At 37.9% G+C, this 6,317-nt stretch overlaps 1 pseudogene; it reads right to left on the bottom strand.

The window, feature by feature from the left end:
• Positions 1–940: 940 nt before the first annotated feature.
• LOC129629112 (olfactory receptor 52M1-like) lies at positions 941–1,884 on the bottom strand (annotated as a pseudogene).
• Positions 1,885–6,317: the final 4,433 nt, after the last annotated feature.

Raw genomic sequence — 6,317 nt, 5'->3', positions numbered from 1 at the left:
TTTTTGTAAGCCAAGAAGTGAAGGAATGAAAAGTAACAAATATTTGATTTTTTCCAGTAAAATATTTATATTCCTTTTAATAATTTCATTTTCAATGTCAGCAGTAGCATAATCACTACAAATTGAAATTGAGTTATTTGTAATAATAGACTTCATCTCTGAACAAGGACTTGTTACATATAAATACCAGCATACCTGAATCTAGCTCAGTGGGCTGCCAATGCCCTGGGCAAACTCCCAAGTATGTAACATCAAACATAAAGTAATTTTGTTTTCAGGATAAAGGTTTAGAAATCCCATGTTGGTTCAGGTAAGAAAATAATTGCAGACACATGTTACTCTTGGTGGAGAGAGAATACTCTATGAGCAATACGATGCTTACAGATCTGTGGACTTGATTATTTATAGCAATGTTGAACTTTTCCACATTTCTATTTGACAGCTTGTCTAGTTTGTCAATTTGTAGGAATAAAACACAATTACTTGTTGTATTCAGAGGACATCAACCCTGATATATTGCCTCTTCTCTGGATATTTACAGTAATAATTAATTTTTCAATCACCTATACTTTATGTGGAATTCTTTGAGGTTCTCATGGATTTCCTTCCTTTTAAAATCACTCCGTATTTGAAAATAAACTACTACCCCAGTTAACACCACGAATGATCACTAGCAGCATAAAAAGAAGAGAGTCCCTTTAAGTTCATCAGGCTCTAAATAAGCTCCCCAAAATTCAAAGGCAGACAGAATATATTAAGTGTACTAGTTTAATTAGAATTGAGAAATTTCTATCATGTATGGTCATTCTTCCCCATTAAAATCTGATAAGATGTCTGATACCAGTGGAAAAGGCATCATGTCAGTTATGAAAAAGGGATAAGTGATTTATATTCTTCCCTCCTTATTCTTATACCATCTGTGCAAACAATTTCAGTATAATCAAGCAACCTTTACCATTAGAGAACTAAGAACATGGTCTCGAATTTTCTTGGTCCTTATACCATAAACAATGGGGTTAAGAAAAGGTGGTACCAGAAGGTATACATTGGCAATGAAGATATGAATTTGGGGGGCCACACTGTGGCCAAAACGGTGAGTGAGGAAGGTAAAGACAGCTGTGGAGTAGAAAACGAGAATGACGCAGACTGGGAGCCACAAGTGCCTAGGGCTTTAAGACTTGCTTCCCGCGATGGAAGACAAAAGACTGCACGAAGGATTAGGACATAAGACACAGCAATGAATAACCCATCACAGGAACCAATGACAAAGGCCATACTGAGGCTGTAACGCTTGGTGGGCCCTGTGTCCACACACGCCAGCTTCACCACAGCCATGAACTCACAGTAGGTGTGGGCAATGATTCGAGTCCTGCAGTAGGGCAGCTGTCTGAGCAGGATAGGATGTGGGGAAAAGAAGGCCACTCCCCGTAGTACCACAGAAGCTCCCATTTTAGCGATGCGAGTGTGGGTGAGAATGGTGGTGTGGCGCAGTGGATGGCAAATGGCCACATAGCGGTCAATGGCCATGGACAAAAAGAAGCCTGATTCCATAGCAGTAAAACTATGAATGAAGAACATTTGGGTCAGGCAGGCATCAAAGGCAATGTCCTGGGCTCCAAGCCAGAAGAGACAGAGCATGCGAGGCAGTGTAGACGTGGAGAGGACCAGGTCAGTGACTGAGAGCATGCACAGAAAGAGAAACATAGGCTCGTGGAGGCTTCGCTCTGTCCTCACCACGGCCAGAATGGTCATATTCCCCACCACAGCCACCACATACATGGAGCAGAAGGGAATCCCAATCCAGACATGCAGGTGCTCTAGCCCTGGGATGCCCATCAGCAAGAAAGTGTCTGGAGATGTTTGGGATTTATTGGCTGGCCCCATTGCTCTGCTGCTTTCTGTCTCTTGCTGATAGAATCCTCCTTTTTATGGCAAAAGCTTTGTGCCAAGATCATCACAACCAAATCTGGCAACAAACGAAAAACAAGTCTGGAAGATCCCAAAGCATCACATTAGAAAACATCCAAGGTTACACTTCAGGGTGAAAAAATTTAGTAACACTAATTACTAAAATAAAAACCTTGCAACCAGACACAAAGTACTAATCATAAATCAAGTCATGAATCTCACACATTTAAGAACAAAACAAACTCTAAATCTGTTAACAATCTATGTATAGTAAAATCCAATACTACTTTTTAAATTCACAATTTGGTTTCAACTTAAGTCAAATTATCTTTTGATAAACAATATCAGGCATTATAAATGGAAAGGATCTAAGATCTCATCTAACCCAACTTTCTTAATATCATTCTGAGATATAATATTCTAGGACAGGTCTGAAGTACTTTCTGAGAGTACATACGCTCAGGTATGATTACTCATTTCCTAGTCCTTTACACATGTTCCTAGTACTGTCACAGAACGTATCCTCAGGAGGTGTGAAACAGTACTGCCTTTTCCACGGAGCTCTACAGATTTATCTGTCTTGTGCATAAAAGTCTTCACAAAATTTGAGCTTTAACAGTCATACCTTCATTAAGTTCTCTCCTTTTTAGTGAAATAGTCCCAATTGACAAACCTGCTTATTTTAAGCTTAATTTTCAAAAATCCTAACTTTCTGCCTTAATTCTTCTGTTCAGTTCAGTTCAGTTGCTCAGCCATGTCCGACTCTTTGTGACGCCATGAATTGCAGCACGCCAGGCCTCCCTGCCCATCACCAACTCACGGAGTTCACTAAAACTCACGTCCATCAAGTCGGTGATGCTATCCAGCCATCTCATCCTCTGTCGTCCCCTTCTCCTCCTGCCCCCAATCCCTCCTAGCATCAGAGTCTTTTCCAGTGAGTCAACTCTTCACATGAGGTGGCCAAAGTACTGGAGTTTCAACTTTAGCATCATTCCTTCCAAAGAACACCCAGGACTGATCTCCTTTAGAATGGACTGGTTGGATCTCCTCACAGTCCAAGGGACTCTCAAGAGTCTTCTCTAACACCACAGTTCAAAAGCATCAATTCTTCGGTTCTCAGCTTTCTTCACAGTACATCCCCCAATACGCCTTGTTTCTTACTTTGATCACATATATCTGAACATACAGATCACTACAAAGATCCATGCACTTGGTACCACTTTTGATTCATACATTATTAGTGTGATTTCAGTTACTATCATTGTTTAAATGAAGTAAGGAAAGAAAGTAAAACTTAGTGATCCTAACATGAAAAAATATATATATTTTCCTGGAATCTTTGTATATGTTCATTTGTAGCTGGAAAAGCAATGTGAACTAAATATCATTTTTCAAATTTTATCAATTAAAACAGAGTACCCCAGAGTGTTATGGATAATGCAATGGCCTCACAGAAAGAATGGCTGAGACGTCAGAATTCTAACATAATTCTGCATGACTGCAAAGTTCACACTATTTCCATTACACCAAAATCAGTATTTGCTGTCACAGATGTTAAGTAATAGCAAAATATAACCAACAAAGAGTTTTCATAATTGTAGTCATATTTGTTAAGACACTTTTGAGTGAGTGTTTCAACATTTGCCTTTTTCTTTTAAACCTGATAATCTATAGAGTATTATTTTAGATATTACTTTAAATAACCATTGTGTTTCTTTTATTATTATTAAGCATCTATTAATATTCACAGCCTGAATTAAATGATTATTGTCTATCGATTTTTTTTATTTTATTTTATTTTTAAAACTTTACATAATTTTATTAGTTTTGCCAAATATCAAAATGAATCTGCCACAGGTATACATGTGTTCCCCACCCTGAACCCTCCTCCCTCCTCCCTCCCCATACCATCCCTCTGGGTCGTCCCAGTGCACCAGCCCCAAGCATCCAGTATCGTGCATCGAACCTGGACTGGCAACTCGTTTCATACATGATATTTTACATGTTTCAATGCCATTCTCCCAAATCTTCCCACCCTCTCCCTCTCCCACAGAGTCCATAAGACTGTTCTATACATCAGTGTCTCTTTTGCTGTCTCGTACACAGGGTTATAGTTACCATCTTTCTAAATTCCATATATATGCGTTAGTATACCGATTTTAAAGGTATTTATTCTACATCTACAATGAAGCAATTGAAATCTAATTTTGAAATAAGAATAGACCGATATCAAGATTCTTTTTATCATCCTAGAAAATTCTGTTTAACCATTCTAATATACTCTACATAATATCCATAAATTAGAAATGGATCTGTTGAGATAAATGTAATTACAAATATTTGAGTCCTATTTACTCCATTGTAATTTATAGTCTGATCAAGTGTCATCAAAACTGGAATATGACTTACACATTACCCAGCATTTTGGGAGGAACGTAGACCTTGTTAAACTGACTATATATTGTATTAGAAATATTCCCAGTGTCTTCTGAAAAATTTTCCAGCCTGACCTGAGCTCTGTAAATGATCATTTACATAATACTTTAAATGACCATGATCTTTGACTCAGAAGAAATAAAGTTCAATAAATCTTGAAATGTATCACTTATCATAAGTAATGGTATAACTTGGTTTCATCTTTTTTTCCCCTTCCGTCTGATTATTTTCACTATCACAGGTTCTTCCTATGCCCTTTTATTAAATGCATGTATTTCCATAAAAACTTTTAGTTGTGTTCTATATACTGATTATGGGCTTCCCTGGTGGCTCAGATGGTAAAAAATCCGCCTGCAATGTGGGAGATCCGGGTTTGATCCCTGGGTTGGGAAGATCCCTTAGAGGAGGCAATGGCAATCCACTCCAGCATTCCTCCCGGGAGAATCCCCATGGACAGAAGAGCCTGGTGGGCTACCATCCGTGGGGTCATAAAGAATCAGATACGACTGAGCGACTAAGCACACAGCACAGCACATGCACTGATTACATCTTTTTCTCGGTTTCCTCAACTGTAAAGTGGAGAAAATAAATGCTGTTAATGCATGTTAACAAATTAGCACATTATCTTACACAGAGCATTTTAAGATATTATTTCTGTACCTCCCATGGGGGTAACAACTAACTTCTAACTATTCCCCAAATACAACATGCTTCTTTGTGAAATTGTGCCTTTTTCACATACTTCTCTGATTGTAATGTTCTCCCCCTCCTTTTTATTAACTTCCTTTTGCAAACCACTGTTCTTGCAGTATCTAGGTCAAAAGTAATATTCCTCCTCCCACAAACATTCACCATGACTGATCAACATCTAATGCTGACTGGGAGGAACATGGCTCTTCCTTGCTCAGAGTTGAATCTGACCTCAAAGCTTATCCTGGTCAAGGAGTTAAATGCTACTTTAACTCTTATTTGAAGTGTCTATGACCATATGCTCCATATACTTTAGAAAATCAACAGAGTTCACTACACCTTTTTAGCGTTTTACATGTCTACAAGATTTACTCTTAACTTTACTAAGAGTATTTTTGAAGAGATGGACATTACCTTTTTGAGGAAGGGTCTCATAATTTAAATGCAGATGTTTGAATGTAGCCGCCTTCTTTCTTTTTCTGTCCTGTATCTCTATCAACTCACCCAAATTAGAGGTTCAGAGTAATCTAGACAGCCATCTTGCATGAGAGCAGGTGCTAAGAAGTGTGATCATTGAATATCAGCTGGATTATACCCAGCATCAAATCCCACTGGATTTAACAGTGTAGGTGGCACGGGAATCAGTGGTCCTCCAGGATATGGGGCCTTTTCCCAAACTACAAAACTTAAATTACTCTAATTAATATTAACTATCCCATAAGGTAACAAATAAGGATATTATTATTTCCCAAAGGTTTTCTGAGTGTTTTGATATGAAATAAATTTGTGGGAAAATATTAGGAAACCTCAGAACAATAAGAAAGTATTATGTTTATATACTGAGAGGTCATCACTTTCTGGGCCTATGTTTAATGCTAAAAAACCCTTCTTTCACTGATCTTCAAAACAACCTTTGTAAATAGGAAATTACCACTAAAAAGTCAAGGAAGTAGTGAGACCATTAGATTAAATGATTTAAGTAAAATTTTTATAGCAAATGAAGGGCGATTTTAGGAACTGAATCCAGATATCTCTAGTTCCACATTTTATTAACTTAATCACTATATGACCAAGATTTAAAACTGAAGTATGCCTGAATTAAAGTCTATAACTTCCATGGATTATAACTGATAACATCCCAAAGGACCAACAAGAGCCTTTATAGTCTTGTTGGTTCTTGGCATCACTTTCTGCTACACAGCTCATCTTTAAGTTTCCCTGAGTCTCGACCAGTCCAGACTATCTTTCACTGTCTCCTTTAAGATTCTGATTCATGTTTTTGC

This window comes from Bubalus kerabau, chromosome 15 (assembly GCF_029407905.1).
Source record: "Bubalus kerabau isolate K-KA32 ecotype Philippines breed swamp buffalo chromosome 15, PCC_UOA_SB_1v2, whole genome shotgun sequence".
Taxonomy (NCBI): domain Eukaryota; kingdom Metazoa; phylum Chordata; class Mammalia; order Artiodactyla; family Bovidae; genus Bubalus; species Bubalus kerabau.
Note: the sequence above shows the minus strand (reverse complement) of the source record. Positions and strands in the feature narration are given on the sequence as shown.